Raw genomic sequence first — 24813 nt, 5'->3', positions numbered from 1 at the left:
ACATGTAGCTTTCTCATCAACGATTCACAGCATATCTGTACTACTAATTACCCCAAGTCTCGCTTCAGTGAATTTTGAGAGAGAAAAAATTCATTATGTCATAGTTTCGTCTGAACTAAAATACCGAACGAGGATTTTATTTTTATTAAATGAATTCAAACTCGTGACAATGGGAGTGAGTCACCCTTTCTTTATGGAAACGTCCGTGAAAATTCTCGGGCTTTTATTGGTGCAGTTCACGTTAAGATCTTGATCTTTAAATAATAACATCAGATTGCTCTGTGAATGCTTTATATTTTTTTTCTCTTGAGTAAAAGGTCTGATGCAGAACTGAAATGTTACTGTCCTCAGGAGTTTGAATGAGATTGCAACCAGAGTTGGCAACCATTTGACAAATATAAAGAATCGAAGAAAATGCTGCTGTTTATGATTGTATGTTTGTAAAAAAAACATATTACAGTTCTTCCAATTTATATTTTAAGTAGATTTTTCATGGTAATCTACTCTATTTTTGATAAAATAATCAATAAAATATGGTTTTATAACAAGTGCTAAAATTTGGTAATTTTATCATGATATCTTCGAATGTGGCATAAAAACCATTTCTTCGGTTAAATTTACTTTTTTGCTTTTTTTTCCTTTACTTTTTTTTACATAGATACTGAGTAATAATTTTGAAAACCAGAATTTTTGTTAAAGCGTAACCATATGAATGAAAAAAGTACCAACTGAAAGGTTCAAATGCCTTACGTATGATTTGGTTTTATTAACCAGAATTACGTATGTTGCTTTCTTTTACTAGAAATGTCATTTACCTTACACACGGTAATTTTACTAGAATTATTTTCTCCGTGGAGTAGTTATCAACAAAATAACATCATAAAATCGTATTTCCCTAATAGTAACATGACATAATTCTCATCAAAGATAATCATGAATTGTTACTCTGTCTTATAAATTAATAAATATTTATTTCCATTTATTTTAATGAAATACAATTCAATTAGTTAAAATGATAGTTAAAATAAGTTATTTGTACCAGTAAAAACAATTTAAAGACATCCAAAAAACAAATTGGATGGATCTTACAAGCATCAATCATTCTGAATAAAATTTCCTAAACATAGTTAAATTTCGCAGTGAAGATAAGGATAAGTAGTTGTTTGTAAACAATGTCTCAGTAAAAATGATTTATGTTTAGACGAAAGCAATAAACATGTTTTTCTTCGTAATTTTCCTCCAATACTATTGCTCGTTTTTCAAGAAATGAAAATTTATAGATATATCCTATTTAATGCAATAGCAAGAAACATTATTTTCAATGAAGTTCAAAAACAAATGCGATTGATTTTTAATTTACTATTTTGTCTTAATGCATTAAAAACTTACCTAGAAAATTAAAATTCTACAATTTTCTTAAACAAATGAAAGATGCTTTGTGTATATATATCTTTATACATACAGCGAAATAAATAAATACAAAAAAACGCGAAGAAAATTAAGAAAAACAATAAGTTTCATTTTTGCGGATATAATCGTGTGGGCTGATGAAAAGATTATATCTTTTATTTTCCGGACTTCTTAAAATGTTACCCTTTTTTTCCCTGTTGTTTGTTATTTTTTTATTATTATTTTTCTTTCACCCCCCCCCCTTTTTTTTTCTTCATATGTCTGTAATTTTCCCTTGTTTTTTCTTCATTTTATAATATAATATAGTATAAAGGTCTGCAAATAAAATTTCGTATTTAACTGAAGCATGCACATTTAATACATGTTTCCAAGCTCCTTTTTATTGTTTCATTGAATTGAGCTATAACGCTAGAATTCCTCCACTATGTTGCATGAAATTTAAAGATAAACGTTACACTAAAAAATTCTCCAGTTCTCAAAAAGTTTAATTTCATGCACTTATACTTATTTATTATTTATTTATTTTCCTTATGTTAAAGAAATAAATTTCCATGATTGTTTTTAAGTTTAGAAACATTTTTTCAGTTCGTTATCGAAATTGGAAATATTATTTTCCTATTTCATCACATAGTGTTACTCAACCTCATCTTGAATAACACTTTTTTGTTCACACTCCATAGTTATATCATTTATATTCTAAGACTAAAAAATCCCAATTAAATTTACACTTGCACTCATTTCTAGAAATAGATAATCTAAGAATAAAAATTGTAAACAAACAGTTTATTTTTCTGTCTTAAGGTAGGATAAAAAAATAAAAAAAACATTAATAACTGTCTAGAAGAAAGCATCCGATTTATTTTTTTCATTAATTATAAATAATTTATGCTTGTCTACAATTTTTTGTTAAAAAAATTGTTTCCAAATATTGCTCCTGAAAAACCGGTTATCGCAATTCCTATTGACATTGGCTATGAAACATGTGGGTTAACTGAACCCATCATGGCGCTAAGTATTTTTATATCAAATATCCTCTACTCGGAAATCCTCTTCTGAGGACCGGAGTTTATGACGTCAGGACCAAAAATGACGTACTTCAGGCGTCGTAATTTAAATACGAGACTGACCTGTTTGATTCGACTATTGCTGATTGATAATGAAATCACTGTGAAAGTATTTGGTAGTTTAATGAAAAATGCTTAAAACCAGTTTAATTATATGTTTTCTAATTTCACGTGCGTGAGACACGTTAATAAATTATTATGAAATATTTAAATCTCGTGGTAAAAACTGTTTTTCTTTTGTATCTTTAAAGAAAACTATCTAAAATTAAAGCGAGTTTGACAAGATCAATTTATGCCGACGCATATTACAACTAATGTGTTCTGGAAATAATGTCGTCAATGCTATATTTAATTTTGGGATTACAAGATTTAATTTCACTCCTTTAAGGTTGCAGTAATATAATTGTTTTTCTTTCCTTGCAATAGCTAGATAAAAAGTACTAAAGGTTTTATATTTATTGAAACTTTATTTTGCTAAAGAACACCTACAAGTTGGAGTAAGTAAATAAATTGGAATTGTTATATGTTTAGAATCAGATTCTTACGAAATTAGAATTGTTTCGGCTTTCTGTAGTGAAGCACTGGTAATTCGTAAAAATAATTATAAAATATATAAATTTTATATCGATTAAAAAGTATATTAGGAAAATAATGAAACTAGCACTCAAATATAAGTATATTTTGCCTTGAGAAGAAGAAAATAAATTTACCTATACTTTTATATCGGGTCAACAAACTCTAGGTGTTTATAGAATCGTGGAAAAATTTAAATTTATTCTGTTTTTCAGAATTAAAAATCTTAATTTTTAATTTTCTTGATTTAAAAAAATATCCTGCTCGGACCTTTTGTAAATATAGCCTTCTTTTTTTAAAACCTCGGATTATATTAATCATTTGCTCTAGGTTTCTGTTTTCAAAAAAGAAGAAATTTTACAATTTATACAGGTAGTTCTGTAAGAATCTAAGATAAGTCTTATTCCCTATTATTTTATGTGTCAGCGTACTCAATAAGCTAGAGCGTAAATATTGATAAAGATTAAAATAAAATTAATTAAAATGAAGTCAATATATAGAATATCTGTGCCCTAATAAATAGTCAAATGTAAGAGAAAGCTGGGATTTTTAGATTACAGCCAATTCTTCCTCCAAAATGTTGATGCTTTGTTTTTCATTCCGCTCAAAGTAAAAATTCTTAAAAGAAAGTATACTTTTGACCACTTTCTTTATTTGTTTTTAAATAATAATAAAATAAAAATAATATTTTCTCTTTCGTAATTTCATAAAAACAAAAACTGGATCCTTTTCAATCCGTAATATCCCGCCTTCTAAAAAAAACGAACTTTGCATTTATTCGCTTAATTTTATATATTAAATCAGCTTATCTCAACGACTTCTCCTTTAGATCTTTTTAGTTTATCTTTGAGTTAAATGAAGAGCAAAATATTGTTACAATTTCCTGATTTTAAGAGGTTTACGAACACCTCTTATAAAAGATTAAATTAATCCATCTTAGCATTTTTGATCGAGTATAAATGTTTAAAATCGTGCTTTATTGCAGTTTAAATCTATTAAAATAATGAAAAAAAAACTTATATAATTTTGAGAGAAACGTCTGCGGAAGTAATTTTAATGAAAATAAAATGAAATGTAAGCTTCAGAAAAAGAGTTCATTTATGTAAATGAGGTCGTATAAAGATTAAATAAAATAGCCAATTAAATTATTTTATCGCCTCATTCAGAATCGTGGGAGAGAGAAAATAACGAAATTCCATTAGTATAAGAAAAATTATTACCTCTCATGCTAATAAAGTACCTCTCATAATTTTTAAATGAAGCAAAAAAAAATTTTTCATTAAAATAACACAGAATATTTTGGTATTTATTTTATATTTCAATGAAATAGAGTCATTAAATAATGCTGTTCAACTAAAATTATATTTAAAAATATATTGATTCATTTACTCTCATGGAATTGTTTAGAATTAGTCAATATTTTTTTAAACAGATGTGGCAGGTCATTATTAATTTTTAATTAATAAATATATTTTTAGTGTTTTAAGTATCAATTACTAAGTTTTCACCCTTAAGATTCCTTTAGATTGAGTTATAAACAAAGTCAATTTGGAAAATAGAGAAGAAAGTGTTAAAATAGCAAAACTGAAAAATTTAACTAAGAAAAGAATTTTTGAATTATCCGTAATAATCTCGATGGTGTTATATTTCATAAATTTAAAGGACATTGAAGAGATTAGAAAAATTTAATTCAGGAAAGTTGGATAAATATCAGCGAAATAAATTTTTGCCAAATTATGACGCACAATAGCAGCTAAAAATAATTGCGAGTAAGAGTAAACCATAAGTAATATAGAAAAAAAATCTAAAAATTCTCACATAAAACAAAGTTTATTACCAGCCAAGAAATGTTTAGATACATTTCTGTACCATAAAATACAGGAACTTCGAATATGTAAAAAAGAAAAGTCCCACTGAAATAGAACCACTTGTGTTAATACTATAACCTCCATATATTTACATACGACTTGAAATATACGGTGCTCCATAACGACAAACCCTGGAGGACATTGGCACCTACATTATGTCAGGCATTCAATGATGACAAATCTACGGTCCTACTGAAGATATCCCTTTACTTGGAGATTGAGATCAGGTAAAAGTTCAGTCTGTAATTTGTGTGCCATACACTGTAATTGCATCGCAAATATAAGGTAGATCATGACTAATCTCTTAATTGATTCAATTTTGACAATTTTAAATTTTCTGCTTTTCTTTTATGCTAAATGAATAATTACACTTTATGCTTAATTAATTATTACATTTTATGCTTATTACATTTTATGCTTAGTGAATTTTTTATGATATGTTTGATCTTTTTGATCTTAAATTCAACCTCCTTAGTAAAGGCCGGGATAGCCCGTTCGGTAGGGTGCTGGGTATATCGTCAAAATATCGAAATAACACCTTTCTTTAATTTTCCTCTTTAATTCGTATAGAACACAAGGACCAAATTTGAGACTTTAGGCTCGGTAAAATTTGCTGTTTGCTTAGCATTACTGTCAAATAGGCTAGTTGCATCGAAAGATCCCTACAGTATTACTATAAAGTATGCTTATTTTCAATACCTCTGGGGTACTGGATGTGGAGATCGATCGTTCTCTGATTCTGGTCAAAATTACGATCTGTGGATTGGGTCCACCCTATAAACGGGTGCGACGTATGATGTGGCAGAAGTCGAATTTTTGGCCATAGATGGCGCCACTGAAAGACAAGAATCACACACTACCTTAAATTTGCTCGGTTTCACGAAGCAGGCTTGGCGATGTGGCATTGGAACCGACCACTTCTTTAGTGCATAAAATATAAGAATAATTATTGGGCAGAAACTTATAGATTTAATTCTGTCGTAATAGAATTTAGAAATCAATTTACCTTTTTCGAAATCAATTTATCTTTTTAGTGAAAAATTATGCATTCTTTTTTTATATCTACTACAAATAATAAAACAGTTTTAAATAAGTAACCCCAAGACACTGAAGCGATAAGATATTACGTTAGTAAAAATTCCATTTGCTTCGAAAATATACAAATTGGAAATAGTAGTAATTAGAAAAAAAAGTGATTCGAAAAAAAGTGATTGGAATCACTTTTGTTTCTTCTCATTCACGTCTGGCAAGTAGCAATCAAATCAAAGTAGCAAGTAGCAATCAAGCAATCAATTAATTTGTTTTACTTTAGATATGATATAACATAAATGTAAGGAAAGAAATTTAAAAAAAGGCTACCTAACCATAAATATATTTAAAGAACGGCTTCTAACCTTAAAGAATATTGGTAGTGCTGAAATTTCTTTAAATTAGAGTAAGAAAAAGAAATGAGTTAAGCCTTAACCTTAAATGATAGAATTAAATTAGCAGAAATTGAATGGATTTAAATTAGGTAGAATCAGAAAAAGAAACGTATTAAGCCTTAACCTTAAATGATGGATATAAATTAGCAGAAATTGTATGGATTTAAATTAGATAGAGTAAGAAAAAGAAACGTATTAAGCCTTAACTTTAAATGATGGATTTAAATTAGCAGGAATTGAATGGATTTAAATTAGGTAGAATCAGAAAAAGAAACGTATTAAGCCTTAACCTTAAATGATGGATTTAAATTAGCAGAAATTGTATGGATTTAAATTAGATAGAGTAAGAAAAAGAAACGTATTAAGCCTTAACTTTAAATGATGGATTTAAATTAGCAGGAATTGTATTTTTTAAATTAGATAGAGTCAGAAAAGGAAATTGGACTTAAAGATATTATTATTATTATTATTATTTTTTGTCATTAAAGTAAAAGTGGTGAAACTCAAAGCCTACTCATTTAAGATAAGTTTCCACTTAAATTGAAATACTATAAAAACTGTTTTTTAAAAAACAATCGTATAAAATTCAGGTTAAATCAATTATGTCGACTTTTGTGCATTGCGAAAAAAAGTCTTTTGTATCATTACGTGTCCTTTGAACTTATTAAAAGCATTTCAAATAAATACCCAGATATGTTCTTTCCTCTTTGCGTGCTAAAGTATGTAAAACAAACTGCAAGAAACGATAAATAAGTGCCAAATTTAAAGCCGCATTTGAATGGAGGCGAGAAATACAAAAGAGTTGCCTATATAAATGAAGGGAAAATATTTGAGGAAAAAAGTAGATTCCTCGATTAAGGAGGAAAAGTGCTTTAAATCCTTGAAAGCTTTGGTTACACAAACACATCGAAGGACTCGAGTATCAGCAATTCTACAAATGCAAATCCTATTTAGTTTGTGACCGAACATGTTATTTCATGGTTTTCTTAGAAATATAATTAAGTGGTATGACGATATGTGAAAAGAAAAAAAAACTGATGTTCTTAACATGAAATCGGTGTTTAAAATGAGCCAATTAAAATACGAATATTGAGTAACGTTTCCAGAAAATACAAAATATTTCGTAATTAATTTTATCTTTTAAGGTTTTGGGGTCATCAATTTTCTAAAATTTCAATCGATAAAAAGTTCTCCTTTATTTTTTGAGCAATTAGAATCTATAGTTTGGGTACTTGCAACTTAAGAAGAAGACGATTACTGATACACAGTCACGTGACCTATAACGCCAATGTCAGATGATCGCTTATAAACAAGATTGCTTGTTAAATTCAAGCTAAGTCTCTTCACATAAGTTAAGAGTGTTAATTTGCGTGAAGTTAATTAAATAAAAAACCTTATCTCACATCGAATTTGTTAAAATATAATTATTTATCTTCTACAGCTTTTACTTAACTTAGATTTACTATTTGTTTGTGTATTTTATCGTAACCGTGAGAATTTTTTTGTTGTTGTTTACTTGGCAATTTCGATGCATAAATAGTTTGTTTATGTTCTACATTACATGTACTACATTATGTTCTACATGGCTTTGAATCTATCTTTGTGTTAAGTAAAAAATATACAGTGAAGGAATTTGAATCTTTATGAGATAGAGAAAAAAATAGAGTGTGTGCTTGAAGAAAATTGATACTTGATGGGCTCGGCTTACTAGAAATAGAATGAAAAGAACAACTAATAACGTAAACAAATATCACGTTTCCACAATCAATCAGGATCGAGATAGGGGCCGTTCAAAAAGTACGTACACAAAAATGGAGAAATTGTAACCCCCCCCCCCTTCGTACATTACCGTACATAAGGTCTTACTCCACCCTCCCCCCTTAGAGTGCGTATATTTTATTAGTCTACCCCCTTTTTTCATAAAAATTATAATAATTATGCTTGAAATAAAATTAAATACTTATTTAAAATAATTTATTCACAACATCCAACTTTATCTTTGAATCAATAAATAAAACAATCTTATCAGATCAACATAGTAATTTCCTACAATCAATACAATTAATCTACAGTATTTCACCCGGTACCATAAAAAGTTTCGGGGAAAGTTAGGTGTTTGCAATTTTTTGTTTTGCGAGACAACTTTTTTTGAGAACTGATTTACTCATTCTAACAAGTGGTCACCGTGTGAAAAAAAAATACAAGAACAAACATATGTATAATACATGTGTAGGAAAAAGTCAAATTTAAATTTGGTCCATGCTTATAATGTACGTACTTTGTATACTACCTCCCCCCTCCCCATCGTACAAAACCGTACAAAATAGCAAATCCCTCCTCCCCCCCCTTCGGGATGTTAGTACTTTTTGAACGGTCCCCATACGCAAACTGTGGTCACTTACAAGTATCCCAGTGATGCAAAATTCATGAAATACCAAAAATTAAAATTACTGTACATTTATATGAAGGAGTACAATGATATTAAAATAAAAATATCCAACATAGAATTCTTATATCTTAAGGAGTTTAGTATAATAATTTAATTTTAAGGGAATAAAATCTCACCGAAATATCAACTCGTAGAAAAGAATTTCATAAATTCATTAATTTAATTTTATGAAGATCTATATGAAACATGTTTAATTACTTTGTTTCTATTTTTTCAGCTAGAATTAAATTAAAATTTAGAAATTATTTTATTTTAATTCTATCGTCTAAATTTTCCTTAGTTTTGGGCTGACCTTAAAAATGCACGGGCATCTGCACGAATCTGAAAATCTGAAGAATTTTAAAAAAGAAATTGCAATGACGGTGCATATTCAGTAATGATAACTACGCGTTTTAATACATTGCGTGGTACATGTTATTTGCATATTTATCCCTTGCGTGCTTATAAAAAATTAATTAAAAAAATATATGCATATTTTTTAATTTTATAAATTTATATTTTGCTTTTATTTTCATTTTTTCATTTGAAAAATGATTTTAAATTTTCTTACAATGTTTAGTTATTTATTTATTTTTTGAAGTGTTTATTTTTCTTCAATTTTCAGCCATATTTTTAAATCCATAACTACATGAATTTTTCACACTCAACGGTATTAAAAATTACGTAATTTTTTTTTAAATTCAAACTTAGTGCGTATGAATTGGTGGCATTTTAAGCAAAGCGAATTCTACAGTCCACACAATGTTTTTTTTTCGTTTAGTAATTTTATGATATCGTTTATCAATATTTTTTCATTAGCAAAACCTGGTAGGTATCATAACTAAATGTACAATTATTTGCAATTTTCATATTTTGTAGAGATAATCTGTAGCTTAAAACAAAGCTTTTACACTGCTATTTTGCATGCAAATTAAACAAAAAAATTATTTATGAGTTTAATTTTCGTTGTTTTTAAACTCTTCCCTTAATTATTCTGATTGAAAATTACATTTATTTCAGTTTAATTATAGCCTTACCACGAAATATCGTAATGATGGAAAACCCATGATTAACTTCCCCCCCCCTACCTGAATGTTCCTTTTTCAAGAACGTATTACAATTAATTGCAGTTCCTCAAGGTCGATTGAATTCCCTCAAACATTGCGCCACTCATGTGGTAAGAAACCAATACCATGCTAACCTGTTCCATCCAATACCCAAATATTCGGAATACCCCCTTTTTTGTCGATTATGAAACCATGATCCTGTTTAGGGAGGGGTAATGATTTCAGTTACAACATTGAAGGCTCACACGTGGAGATCAGATCATTTCACTTTCACTTGAAGACAAATTACTTTTTTTTCTTCTTTTTTCTGTTCGAATTTTGGACCCTTCTGAGTTTTTTTCCTTGTAGAGGTCGCAGTTTTGAGGCCCACATTAAGGAGGTCTCGTGTCTATAGCTCACGTGAACCAACTTCCGCAGAAGGGAAGGGCCTCTTAGAAAATAGAAAGATCAATTACGTTTTAAACAAAATGAAGATCAAAAGCTGTCCTCACCATGTTTTTTTTTAAAATTTATTTTAAAAAAAAACATTCTTCGAGTGTAATTGGAAATTTCAAATGAAATTGCTTGCGTCATAAATGCTTATACTCCAATTATTTCCGAAATGTTTACGTTTTTTTTCCAAATATTTCACAAAATGCTTACGTTTTTTTTTCCAAATGTTTTACGAAATGCTAACTTTTTTGGATTCATATTTTACGTAATATTTACGTTTTTTACAAATGTCTTGCAAAATGATTACGTTTTTTTTTAAATTTGCGTTTTTTCTAAATGTTTTATGAAATAAATACTGTTTTTTTTTTTCCAAATGTTTTATACTGAATGCTTTGAAGTGAGGTTATATAAAGGAATACATAGAAAGTTAAAATGTAACATTTTAAAAACACTATAGAAAAAATTTCTAATTTGTTCTGAAATTTCTACAACTTCCATTTCAACAAAAATTTCTACTTTTCAAACATGACTATACTTTTTTTTTAAAATTTTATAGTTTAAGTTTCATTTAATTAATCTACTCAGCTCGATCTAAATATATGATGTACAGATTTTATGAAATTTTGACTTATTTTGTGTAGTAATATTTGACTTAATTTGCGCAGTAATATTTTCTTATTTTGAACAATAGTATTTAAGATTTTGATTGTACTTTTAGAAATAAAAAATATATAAATGCTTGAAAAATTAGCATAAATTTCCCTTTTCGGTAAAATAAGAGCATAAATATTTTTCCTACTGCAACTCTTTGTCCCACTTCTTAAATTCCACCCTGCAACGAAAAGTGCTTTTTTCGTTAAAAAAATTGAGCCCTCGAAAAATGAATTTGAATTAATCATCAAAACAAAAAATTACGACAATGAGGGAACAGGTTATAAAAAGTTCACTATTAACGCTAACGTTCACGGTTTTAACATTCTGAATGCCCTGTTATGATATAATATAGATATCTTAACTACATAATTGAGCTGAGGTAGTTAATTATAATAAGTTTTAATGCTTAGATAAAGATTTGATTCAATAATATGGATAACTTTTATTACGACAGTCGGACCTCTATTTAACGAAGTCGCTAAATCCCGATAATAAGTTCGTTATACGGAAAATTCGCTTAAAATCACCTTCTAAATTACTTAAACGACACGAAACAGGTTTTAAATTCATAAACATTAGACATAATTAAAATAGCAATTAATATACCTTCATCTTGCAAAGTATTTATTGTCTTAAAAATGTGAAGGTTAAACGAATAAAATCATACAAAACTGTTTAGAATAACAAACTGACTCATGTAAACGTGAATAAATATTTCTTAATTTCATTCATAATTTAACATAACTTAATGACATTCGTAATTTAAACATTCATAATTTCTGAACTTTAAGTCATCCATAAAAAAGCCAATTTCTTATTCAAAACCAGCTTGAACGCGTAAATTAAATTTTCCATCAAAGTTAGTCTTTTAGTGAAGTAGTGAATAAGTATCTACATTTCATTAGTACAGTAGAGAACCGATTATCCGGAACGATCGGGACCATCGCTATTCCGGATAACTGATTTTTCCGGTTTTCTGAATCGCTACAAAAAGCCGTTTTTTTTATTGTTAAATCCAACTAAAAAAAAATTATTTGGAAATAATCTTGAAAAAACGAAGTAATACACTAATGATTGTTTCCAAAATGATGGTAAGGTAAACATCTTTCAAAAAAGAAAAATCCTAAAATCTTATGAGGAAAAAAACATTTTTTTTTTTAAAAAAAATGGCGGGAAAATTTATTGAATTTCGTTCCGGGTTTTTGGTTTTCCGGTTAACTGATTTCCGGATAACGGGTTCTGTACTGTAGTTTGTAGTCACTACATTTAAAATAAAGTATTTGTAGTTAACTACAAAATTAGTCTTGTTTTTCCGGCCACTGGACAATCCCCTATATAGCACCTTTCTCATCCATTTACTCTCTTATTTATTGAAATATATTCCGTTTTATATTTGCTTTAAAATTTTTATTAAATTAGGAACGAATTGTAGTTTTAAGAATTCCTTACCATAAAAATAAAGCAAAATCCTTAACCTTTATTTAAGTATATTATTATTCATCATTTTTTCACGTCACAAAAACACATATTATATTATTTTGAATAGTCGGTGAGAAAAAAATAATAAGAAATGACAATGATATGTTTCTACGTATCAGTAATTCATACAGTACGGAATAATATCATCAAGATATTATTACGTGGTCATTTTTTTCATTGCAATTAACGTTAATGCAATGCAAAGGAGACCAAATGACCTTTAAAGGACTACTTTTCACTATTACCATGACAAAAAGCTACTGTTTTGTTTATTAACGAGGTGGAACGGGCAAATCCTATAATGACGGTGCGCAATTTTAATGCTGTGATTGAATAGCATACTTTTGTTTCTCTTCTCATTCTTTACAAGACAAGTATTTGAGAAAACAATATGTACAAGCTGCGTCAACATGCATAATAACATGCACTTGGCATAATTGTCTTGTTGTAAAGTAAAATCTTGTTCAAAATGTAAATAAAAATATTTGCTAAAAACATAATTGAAATTAATTAATTTCTTATAGATAGAGTTAAAAGTATTGAGTTAAATTAACTTTTTTGGATTCATATTTTACGTAATATTTACGTTTTTTACAAATGTCTTGCAAAATGATTACGTTTTTTTTTAAATTTGCGTTTTTTCTAAATGTTTTATGAAATAAATACTGTTTTTTTTTTTCCAAATGTTTTATACTGAATGCTTTGAAGTGAGGTTATATAAAGGAATACATAGAAAGTTAAAATGTAACATTTTAAAAACACTATAGAAAAAATTTCTAATTTGTTCTGAAATTTCTACAACTTCCATTTCAACAAAAATTTCTACTTTTCAAACATGACTATACTTTTTTTTTAAAATTTTATAGTTTAAGTTTCATTTAATTAATCTACTCAGCTCGATCTAAATATATGATGTACAGATTTTATGAAATTTTGACTTATTTTGTGTAGTAATATTTGACTTAATTTGCGCAGTAATATTTTCTTATTTTGAACAATAGTATTTAAGATTTTGATTGTACTTTTAGAAATAAAAAATATATAAATGCTTGAAAAATTAGCATAAATTTCCCTTTTCGGTAAAATAAGAGCATAAATATTTTTCCTACTGCAACTCTTTGTCCCACTTCTTAAATTCCACCCTGCAACGAAAAGTGCTTTTTTCGTTAAAAAAATTGAGCCCTCGAAAAATGAATTTGAATTAATCATCAAAACAAAAAATTACGACAATGAGGGAACAGGTTATAAAAAGTTCACTATTAACGCTAACGTTCACGGTTTTAACATTCTGAATGCCCTGTTATGATATAATATAGATATCTTAACTACATAATTGAGCTGAGGTAGTTAATTATAATAAGTTTTAATGCTTAGATAAAGATTTGATTCAATAATATGGATAACTTTTATTACGACAGTCGGACCTCTATTTAACGAAGTCGCTAAATCCCGATAATAAGTTCGTTATACGGAAAATTCGCTTAAAATCACCTTCTAAATTACTTAAACGACACGAAACAGGTTTTAAATTCATAAACATTAGACATAATTAAAATAGCAATTAATATACCTTCATCTTGCAAAGTAGTATCTACTATTTATTTTATAAATCTTAACCATGAAAGAAATCTGCATGGAAAGCAAGAATAGAGCAAAACATTATCCAGTGTTACACTATCATTCTATATACATTTTCAACTAAAAAAAGGCTAAATTTATGAATAAAATTATAGTTGCATTTATTATAAAAGTAATTTTAAACATACATAACCACATGCGTTCTTAAGCTTAATTGCTACGAATAAAATTCGTTAATTTGAACTGAGTTTTTCGTTTGAAATGCAAACAAAAAAAGGGAAAGGGATTTTACTGCTTTCTCAAAAAGTTAAGTGGCTTCGAAAATCAATTCAAGGGCATTTTAACCATCAAGTGCGTTAACAAGTTTAAAATGTTTTGAAATATTTTGGGAAATAGGGAAACTCGTGAAAAACTCGTTAAATAGAAAATTCACTTCGCTGTTTGGAAGTTATTTTACGAAGAAATTTTCAAAATGTTCTTGGTTCCTCGAAAAAATTCGCAAAATGGAAGTTCGTTATATAGAAGTCCGACATTATTTAACGGCTTCCGCTCCAATCTTGTATTTTGAGCAACAGAAAAAGGAAGCTTTCATTTCATTTCTCTTTCCTAAAGATTCTGGGAAGCTTCAAAATTAATGACTATTTCTCAACGTTTATTCATCGATGTTTCTCAGGTGATGAGCTAGTTCAAATGTCTTGGTTAATCCTTTCTATTTGGTAAAAATTTTGGTTTTTCTAATTGATTTTTGTGGGATGGAACATCTGTGTCATTGAACAATCGATAATGATGAATGATACTGATTTCGATCTTATTAACTCATGCTTATCCTCCCCTTTTGATGAAAAACACTTAAAAATATAATTTGAACCTAATTTGGACCTAATGTCATTTCAAAATTCCAACTATTCGTGAAGTTTCTAATTTTAAGATTATGGTGATTAACGAATAATTCATAAATATTGCTTTTGAATAATGTTAGACGAGGACTATAATTTTAATAAAAATTATCTGTCATGTGATCTTTTTAACATCGTAAATTACTAAAATGTTCAATTTATTAGCTAAATTTTGCATAATTCTAGAAATAAAATTAAAATAGGCAGCATTTAAACAATTGTCTGAAAATTTTTCTGTTCATGTGGTAATGGTTTACCGGATATTCTGGTTTTAAAAATGATAGTTTTGATAATCAAACATTTAATACACAATACCAAACTGAAAAGTAAATTTAATCAAATAAATGGTTCTTATGCCAAGGTAATATGTTAAATTTCAATACAGTACCAAATTTTGCCGCAAATGCCCAATTTTATAGCACATTATAAAACCATATCTTATGAAAGAATATTTAATATATTTTTAAAAATATATTGAACATGATTTTGCTAAAATTTCGTATTTGTTATGAAAAGCTACATTCTTAATATGAAGTAAAAAATTTTGCACCTTGCAATTCAAACTTTCTCGACCTATCATTAAATAAAATAATATATATATATATATATATATATATATATATATATATATATATATATATATATATATATATATATATATATATATATATATATATATATATATATATATATATATATATATATATATATATATATATATATATATATATATATATATATATATATATATATATATATATATATATATATATATATATATATATATATATATATATATATATATATCTGTGTGTGTAAATAAATAAATACAGGAAAACACGAAGAAAGTTAAGAAAAACAATAAGTTTCATTTATTGCGCTTAAGCTGCAAGTAAACAGAACTCATTAGATAAGTTCAAAATGTAGAATAAAACAAAGAAAAATTATAGACATATGAAGAAAAAAGAAAGGGGGGGGGGGAAATAATAAGTAAAAAAATAACAAACAACGGTTTAAAAAAAAAAGGATGAAATTTTATTTAAAGATCCGGAAAAAAAAAGTTATAATCTTTTCATCAGCCCACACGATTCCCCCCCCCCTTTTTTTTTCTTCTTATGTCTATAATTTTTCTTTGTTTTATTATACATTTTGAATATATATATATATATATATATATATATATATATATATATATATATATATAATACTTGCTAGAAGTTATTTTATGCATCTTGTGATAAGTGAATTTTATAACTGTGTGTAAAAAATTTCAATACGCATAAAAACTTCTCGAGATATGGCTAAATACGCAAAAATTAAAATTAAATTTAAGGGATCTAAGCTTTGTACTGTCCTTCTGACCAAACTATGTGTCAGAAATCTGAATCTGCCAAAAAAATTATGTTTATTCAGAGAAAGTACGCTTTTATATCATATTTTGTAACTTAAAATATCGACTGCACTAATTAATTAACATATTTGAGGTCACACCCTGGAAGATGGAGTCCTGGAATATGAGGATGCGATCATTAAATCAAAAGTTATTCAGGATGTTCATTTTTTTTCGCCCACTCTACACACGATATATTGATGTTATTTCAATGGAAGGGAGCAAAATTTCTCTGCAATTTCCGATGCACTTTACTTCTTAGATGACATTAAAAAGAAAGCATAAAGAGAGCAAAATCGCAAATATTTGATAATTTCCTATCATTTCTTCAATTTAATATTTATTGTCTTAAAAATGTGAAGGTTAAACGAATAAAATCATACAAAACTGTTTAGAATAACAAACTGACTCATGTAAACGTGAATAAATATTTCTTAATTTCATTCATAATTTAACATAACTTAATGACATTCGTAATTTAAACATTCATAATTTCTGAACTTTAAGTCATCCATAAAAAAGCCAATTTCTTATTCAAAACCAGCTTGAACGCGTAAATTAAATTTTCCATCAAAGTTAGTCTTTTAGTGAAGTAGTGAATAAGTATCTACATTTCATTAGTACAGTAGAGAACCGATTATCCGGAACGATCGGGACCATCGCTATTCCGGATAACTGATTTTTCCGGTTTTCTGAATCGCTACAAAAAGCCGTTTTTTTTATTGTTAAATCCAACTAAAAAAAAATTATTTGGAAATAATCTTGAAAAAACGAAGTAATACACTAATGATTGTTTCCAAAATGATGGTAAGGTAAACATCTTTCAAAAAAGAAAAATCCTAAAATCTTATGAGGAAAAAAACATTTTTTTTTTTTAAAAAAATGGCGGGAAAATTTATTGAATTTCGTTCCGGGTTTTTGGTTTTCCGGTTAACTGATTTCCGGATAACGGGTTCTGTACTGTAGTTTGTAGTCACTACATTTAAAATAAAGTATTTGTAGTTAACTACAAAATTAGTCTTGTTTTTCCGGCCACTGGACAATCCCCTATATAGCACCTTTCTCATCCATTTACTCTCTTATTTATTGAAATATATTCCGTTTTATATTTGCTTTAAAATTTTTATTAAATTAGGAACGAATTGTAGTTTTAAGAATTCCTTACCATAAAAATAAAGCAAAATCCTTAACCTTTATTTAAGTATATTATTATTCATCATTTTTTCACGTCACAAAAACACATATTATATTATTTTGAATAGTCGGTGAGAAAAAAATAATAAGAAATGACAATGATATGTTTCTACGTATCAGTAATTCATACAGTACGGAATAATATCATCAAGATATTATTACGTGGTCATTTTTTTCATTGCAATTAACGTTAATGCAATGCAAAGGAGACCAAATGACCTTTAAAGGACTACTTTTCACTATTACCATGACAAAAAGCTACTGTTTTGTTTATTAACGAGGTGGAACGGGCAAATCCTATAATGACGGTGCGCAATTTTAATGCTGTGATTGAATAGCATACTTTTGTTTCTCTTCTCATTCTTTACAAGACAAGTATTTGAGAAAACAATATGTACAAGCTGCGTCAACATGCATAATAACATGCACTTGGCATAATTGTCTTGTTGTAAAGTAAAATCTTGTTCAAAATGTAAATAAAAATATTTGCTAAAAACATAATTGAAATTAATTAATTTCTTATAGATAGAGTTAAAAGTATTGAGTTAAATTTTAATAATATTAATTGTTTCGTATTAATTTTTTTTAAATTCACATTTGAAAAGAATATTTCAAGTACTGCTCTATACTGTAGGATTTAGATAAAGACTCTTTATAATTTCAAAATCATTCTTTTAAAACAATAAAGGATTTATATTATATAGTATTTGTTTTAAAACAGCACGTATAGGTTGATTAGTCTATGCAAGTAAACCTCCATAGTATCCTAATTATCTCCCTAATTCCTACACTGAGATAAAAAGTATAGTAAAAATACGAGCTTTTTTTAAAATTTACAGTGTTTATGACTCAATGGTTATGAGTTAGATTTTAATAATATTAATTGTTTCGTATTAAAAAAAATTTTATAATTCACATTTGAAAAGAATATTTTAAGTACTGCTCTATACTGTATGGTTTTGATAAAGACTCCTTATAATTTTAAAATCATTCTTTTGAAACAATAACGGCATTTATATTATATTGTATTTGTTTTAAAACATCATGTATAGGTTGATTAGTCCATACAAGCCAACCTCCATAGAATCCTAATTATCTCCCTAATTCCTACACTAAGAAAAAAAATATAGTAAAAATACGAGTTTTTTTTTAAAAATTTACAGTGTTTATGACTGAATGGTTATGAGTTAGATCTTAATAATATTAATTGTTTTGTATTAAAAATTGTTTATAATTCACATTTGAAAAGAATATTTCAAGTACTGCTCTATACTGTAGGGTTTTGATAAAGACTCCTTATAATTTCAAAATCATTCTTTTGAAACAATAATGGCATTTATATTATATTGTATTTGTTTTAAAACAGCATGTATAGGTTGATTAGTCCATACAAGTAAATATGCATAGAATCCTAATTATCTCCCTAATTCCTACACTAAGAAAAAAATATATTAAAAAATACAACCTTTTTTTTAAAATTTACAGTGTTTATGACTCAATGGTTATGAGTTAGATTTTAATAATATTAATTGTTTTGTATTTAAAAAATTTTATAATTCACATTTCAAAAGAATATATTAAGTACTGCTCTATACTGTAGGAATTTGATAAAGACTCTTCATAATTTTAAAATCATTCTTTTGAAACAATAACGGCATTTATTATTGTATTTGTTTTAAAACATCATGTATAGGCTGATTAGTCTATACAAGTAAACCTCCATAGGATCCTAATTATCTCCCTAATTCCTACACTAAGAAAAAAATTATAGTAAAAAATATAAGATTTTTGTAAAATTTGCAGTGCAATGGGAAAAACTAATAAAATAAAAGCACGGTAAATTTTAAGCGATTTAAAAAAAAACCCAGCTAAAATGCTCGGTAATTTTTGACAAAGCACTTTGGTAAAATTAACAAAACAACAATTTTTCGTATTATGTAATAAAATTTGGCAAACGTGATAAAATTTGTAATTTTATCATGATTCTTTAGAGCATGAAATAAAAACTATTTATTCGGATAAATTTGAATTTTAGTTTTGTATTTTTTAATAAATGTGCGGAAATCAGAAGAATAATTCTGAAAACCAGAATTTCCGGTAAATCGTTATCATATGAACGAACAATTCACCAAATGAATGGCTTAAATACCGTATATTTTGTTTTTATGAACTGGAATTATGATTTTTTTTGGACAGAAATACCATTACCATACAGTACGATATTCTTTTCCCCATGTATAAGCATATTGTTTTTTAACTTCTTATTTCCGTGAAAAGTCTTTATAAACACTTCAGTTTTAAAGGTAAAGAGGACGGTAGATTTTGTAAAAAATTCTTATTATTTGCATTCGGGAGGTACTTTTTTAAAGGTTCCATTTTTAAATGATTTTAATAAGTCATGAAATATCATAAGCTTTTATTTACTCGTGGCTCATAAGCATTACTAGTAACAAAAAATTTCCAAATTTCGAAAAGCCATTACAACAACTCCTATGTTTCTTTATGAAACGTCGGTCAAAATTTACATTTCACTACTTTGTGTTAGGTAAATATCCGAACAACAGAGAGAGGGGACAGTTTCAACTTATTAAGAAAAATAATTATTCTAGTGTAGTTATACTTGCTAAAATGAAAGTAACTGCGTGACAAAAACTAATTTATCTGTCACCATAGCGTGACACGATACATTAATAAGAAAGAAACCCCATTCCGATTTTCTTCAAAATATAGGAAGAGTTATTTCTGAATGTTTGATTTGATAACCGCTTTGAGAATATGTTACCATATGACCCCATTTAGTAAAAAAAATCTATGTTTAAACGTGCATTTCTTTAAAAAAAAATTAGCAAAATAACGTGTTCCCTGCATTTATATTAGCTTAAATTTAATTGTGTGGGTAACACTAAAACAAAACACAAAAAGCTAGCTTAAAAAGAGCTAACTCTTTACCTGAAACTGATGATAAAATTATTTAAAAAAGAATAGTTAAAAATTTTCCCTGATCCTCCAGTTGTTTGCAAAGTTAAAAGTTTTAGTAATATAATAAAAAACAAGTAAAAATTTTTTTGTTTGTTTTAAAGTATAGATGATATGATGCTTCCATAGCCTTCATCTGTTGTTAGGATCATTAACTTTCAATGTTCGGCATTGCTCGCTGCATTTCAAAGCTCGCCATACGTGAATTTGTAAATATTGTTTTGAAATGACATTTCTGATAAATAAATTTCTGGACCTTGAAACCATCCGACTAGTTCATTTCCTGATAAATTACTCTTTTTCTTCTCTTTTTGTTGTTGCTCAAACCCCACCGTTTACATATATCTTAAGAATCATTTAGAAAAATCAAGTCAAATATTCATGTATTTTGATCGAATATTTAAGAAAGGAAAAAAAGACGTTTTTAAAATCTGCCGATGCATTATTTTGAAAGATTGGATTAAGAACATTCAAGCCAGTTTATTTTTAAGAAGGAATTGGAAAGTGTTTCGAACCATCACTATTTTTTCACTGTGAAAAAATGGCTAAATAACAATTTAATTCATTGCTATTTCAGCAAATTCAAACAAAACAGTCAAATAAACGTAAATAAGATGGTATTCAAACTATTAACTATGAGAAATACCGTTTATTAACTGTCTTTATTGACAGCCTTAATCAGAATTTTATCGCGCCAATTAGGAACAACTAATTAAGCAACTGAGTTACTTGAAGCTGGGTACATATCATAGCCGAGAAAGTTATACTGTCAACCTCATGACCGACAAAACGAGGGTACGAGTTCCAGAGATATTTCCATTCCTATCAACACATGTAGATTTTCCTGTGCCCTGCACTTCCCAATTTGTGACACTGGACTGTTAGAATACGATACTCTCATTTTCGCATAGATGGCAGCTCCATAAAGCTGCTTAACACAAAAAAATTCTAGTACTTCCCATCTTGTATGAAAGGTCAAACAATAAGATAAACTAATTAAGTCACATTCCTCGATTCATTTAATAAAACAGAACTCAACTACAACCTAACTCCAATGCCCGCTACCTAATGAAAAGACTAGCTCCAATGTCCAGTTAATTTCTTCTTCGGTTTTGAAACCATACTAGCTGTAAATGGTTAAAAAACCGTATAGTTTGTATTCATGGTATTATAACCATAGAAGTTGTAAACGGTTTCAAAACCGTAAAGGTAAAAATGTTCATTTCCGTAAACTTTACGGTTAATTGAATGAACAGACTGCTGCCGTTTCTTTAAACATAATTTTAAAATAAAAATTCTAACAGTTTACTTTGCTCTATATTACTACATGAAGTCAAAAAAAATTGGTATTTTAATTACGCCTTTCTCATTAATGATTTATCAGGTTTTAAGAATTTTCTTTATCAGGTTTTAAGAATTTCTTAAGAATTTCCTTCTTTAAATATTAAATTACGAACAAAAAAACTTCGTTTTCGCAAGGTTTATAAAATGCATTTATTATGATGAATGATTTCGAAAAATCTTGTATAAAATGCATTTACTGTGTCTTCAATCCGGGCCTATACTGTTCTCCAAGTATCTTCTATGTTCAACGGTTCTTGTTCTAACGGTTCGCAAATGCTATTTTTATAATGTTAATAATACCTGTTGAGATCATTTTGAAACCAGCAGAAACCAGTAGGTCTCTTGTTCAGAAGTTCTACCGAAATTTTGTTAAAAATAAAAAAAGTTATTTCGTTTTAAAATGAAAAAAAATATATATATCGTTGCTAGTGATGAAGGAAAAATATGAGAATTTGTTGCAGTTTGGGGAAAACATAAGGTTTGATGGTTATGCATCAGTTGATGAAAATGTAACTTGTGATAAAAAAAAAAATGGTTGTTCAAGGTAAGAAGTGCTATAGTGGTGCCAATGAAGACGGCGAAACGGAGCAATGTGTGGAACTGCAACCAAAAACAATTTGTAGCAGGACTCGAAACCTTTAAAATAATGAAGAGCTTTCTGTATTCCAGCAGAAAATGAACAACAATCTGTCGTAAATCAACTATCTGTTATAATTTTAAGAGATATTTATTTCTTTTCCATCTGGTGACCAGTGGATTAAGTGCATGCGGCGATGCTGATGAAGATGCTGAGTACATTCTTCTTCATTGCAATCTGTATGCGAGTGCCCGAATTAAATTAAAGACTGATTTGAGGCGTCTTTCTGTTTGTTGGCCTCCTGTTTTTTTAGAACTGGTCAAAAGTATCGAAAGTCTTGCTGCCTTGCGCAATTTTGTCTGTAAAGCAAATTTTTAAATTTTCTTGTCTGTTTTCTACTTACTTCTGTAAGCCTCATATACTTTGTGGTGCATAAGGAGTTTTCAATCGGTTAATTAAACAAAAGTTTGTTATAAATTTCTATAATTTATTGTTTGAGCTGAGAAGGGAAAAGAGAATTCAAACCAAATTTCCAAATATTTCAAATAAATAGATGTGTTTATTCATCTTTCTTTGCTTCGTTAATAATTTTACATAAAGTACATTTTTTTTTCAATTCTAATTTTTTTCATACATAATTTAAGATTATGAATATTAAAATCCATTACCTCTTCTCTTAATTTTCATAAAATTTCTTTGCTTTGTTGATATTTTACTCCGACCCTCGTCCGTATCAATCGTTCACAATAAATGGCCCCCAGAGAAACGGTCCATTGACGCTTTATTGTATGTGTGTTAATTTTTCAGACTTAAAAACATGTGCAAACCCAAATATGCTCATTATAGTTTCACTGGTGCATTTCAAAACATCATTAAGAATTGGTTGGTCCCAAATGTCATTTCTCTAGTTTTTTTAGGGTAGAAAAGTACTCTGTTTACGCTTCCTACTACAGAACGGTGGACAGTGAGAACCTAGTACGTGTCGCAGTTAAGAAGGACAGAAAAGTGTATAATTATCTCAAACGTGAGATAAATACTAATCTTATGAAAGATTTTTAACTTTGCCCTCGCACTGCAATTTCCTTCGTGCATCGCGGTTCAACGCTACTTCTTTGACAATGTTTCTTTTTTTAAAAAAAAAAATCATTTTCTTACAACTTAAGTATACTCTTTTAATGACTAAAAATGAGGCTAAATATGAGCCATAATGAAGAAACTTTTATATAAATATCGGTACTGCTACTTCCTATTTTAACTCGACTAACAAACGGTCCTGAAGAATTGATTTACTTAACTTTAAACATGAGTTTATCCTTGAGAAAAATTCAATAAATTGCTCAGAACAAATCATATTTCTGAACCTAATCCTTTTTGACCCATTAATTGAAATTTTGTTGTCAATTTCTCTTCTGTTAGGTTAAACAATAACCAATTTAATGCTCTCACACATGACAACATTGCTCTACCCTCAATACCCAGGTACCGCCTATTTAGAGAGCTTTTAAATTTAGCGTTCTCAGTACTCCCCAAAAAGAATCAATAAGACATTTGATTGTTAATACTGTTGATTTAAATCCCAGACCAATAATCTTATCACAACTGCTCTTTCTGAATTGAAATCTTTGAAGTCTAATCTGGACATTGTTAGCTGATAACAGAGGTCAAATTGTAGTTCTACGCAAAGTTACATATCTGGAGGAATCTCGAAAAATTAATTAATGAAGATCCATATAAAGTATTTTCTAAAGATCCTAGTGTTAATGAGTGGAATAAAATTAGATTAGCCGCCAAAAATGCTGTAATCATTCTGAAATATCCTTTTAGTCCTACCAATTCATACTGTGCTAGGTATTATGCTTTACCTAAAGCTCATAAGGTAGGTATTCCTTTCAAGCACTACTTCTTATGAATTAGCTTTGCATCTAGTTTCGATTGTGTCTCCAGTTTCTTGTATGAATTCATTTACTTTTAAAAAACTCGTTCGATTTTGTTAACGAGTATCGTACGTTCTCACCTAATGAAAACATAATATCGATATAAAGTCTTTATTTATTAACCATTCCCGTTAATCGTATTCTTTATTGTCTTAAAAAGAGATTACAAGAGATCCACTTGAGCCAAGTTGAAATGGACGAACTAGTACACCTTACTCGCATTTGTTTAGAGCAGTTCACTTTCACTTTAATGGTGAATTTCATCGAATGATTGATGGCTTAGCTGTGGGCAATCCTCTCAGCCCCTTCTTAAGAAATTTATGTTTTGTACTATTTTGAAGTGAAAGTCCTTGATTTATTACTTTTTTTACAGATAAAATACTGACGATAGTTTTACATTGATGGACAATACTGACATTGATTGTGTTCTAAATATTATGAATTCTATAGATCTTCGCATTCAATTCACGTTTGGACAGGCGAATAAAATTTTTTTACCATTTTTAGCCGCTCGTATTACTCGTG

General features: G+C 28.1%; 1 protein-coding gene and 1 long non-coding RNA gene across 2 annotated transcripts in view; one reads left to right on the top strand and one right to left on the bottom strand.

Moving 5' to 3' along the window:
* LOC107454901 (patched domain-containing protein 3) overlaps positions 1-24813 on the bottom strand; it is a 127013-nt gene that overhangs the window by 69696 nt on the left and 32504 nt on the right. The gene's annotated exons all lie outside the window — the stretch shown is intronic.
* The window catches only part of LOC147806931 (uncharacterized), a 57521-nt gene continuing 35442 nt past the window's right edge, over positions 2735-24813 (top strand). The window contains exon 1 of the long non-coding RNA XR_015435394.1: positions 2735-2971. This is a non-coding gene — a long non-coding RNA (uncharacterized LOC147806931). The remainder of the gene's footprint in view (positions 2972-24813) is intronic.

This window comes from Parasteatoda tepidariorum, chromosome 7 (genome assembly GCF_982258835.1).
Source record: "Parasteatoda tepidariorum strain Cologne lab strain chromosome 7, Ptep-v5.0, whole genome shotgun sequence".
In the NCBI taxonomy this organism is placed as follows: Eukaryota; Metazoa; Arthropoda; class Arachnida; order Araneae; family Theridiidae; genus Parasteatoda; species Parasteatoda tepidariorum.
The sequence above is the reverse complement of the archived record's forward strand: the minus strand, read 5'-3'. Positions and strand labels throughout refer to the sequence as shown.